We start from the raw sequence: 402 nt of genomic DNA, 5'->3' as shown, positions 1-402 counted from the left end.
GTCGCTGAATGTAATTAAGTAAAAAAAAATAAAAGATTTAATACCACAGCAGAAGTCAGTTTGTAGTGCAACTTTTGAAGTTGCTATTGTAAAACTTAAATTTAAAACAAAAGAGCAGTAGCAGATGGCTCAGTGGCTGGGAGTAAAGAGTTAAAAAATTTACTCCCAGGGCAGAAGCTATTTTCTACTGCAATTTTGCAATACTGCTGTGCTTAACTCTGTCAAAGGCAAGGGCTCGGAGGTCAAAGGTCGTGGGGCTCGGAGGCCATAGGTCACCAGGCCCAGGGGTCAAAAGTCACTGGGGTCAGGGGTCAAAGCTCAAAGGTCAAGGGGTCGGGGTCAAATGTCACCGGGGGCAGGGGTGAAATATCAAAGGTCACTGGGTCAGGGGTAAAAGGTCAC

This window comes from Haliaeetus leucocephalus, unplaced genomic scaffold (assembly GCF_000737465.1).
Source record: "Haliaeetus leucocephalus isolate CR32 unplaced genomic scaffold, Haliaeetus_leucocephalus-4.0 Scaffold274, whole genome shotgun sequence".
Taxonomy (NCBI): Eukaryota; Metazoa; Chordata; class Aves; order Accipitriformes; family Accipitridae; genus Haliaeetus; species Haliaeetus leucocephalus.
Note: the sequence above shows the minus strand (reverse complement) of the source record.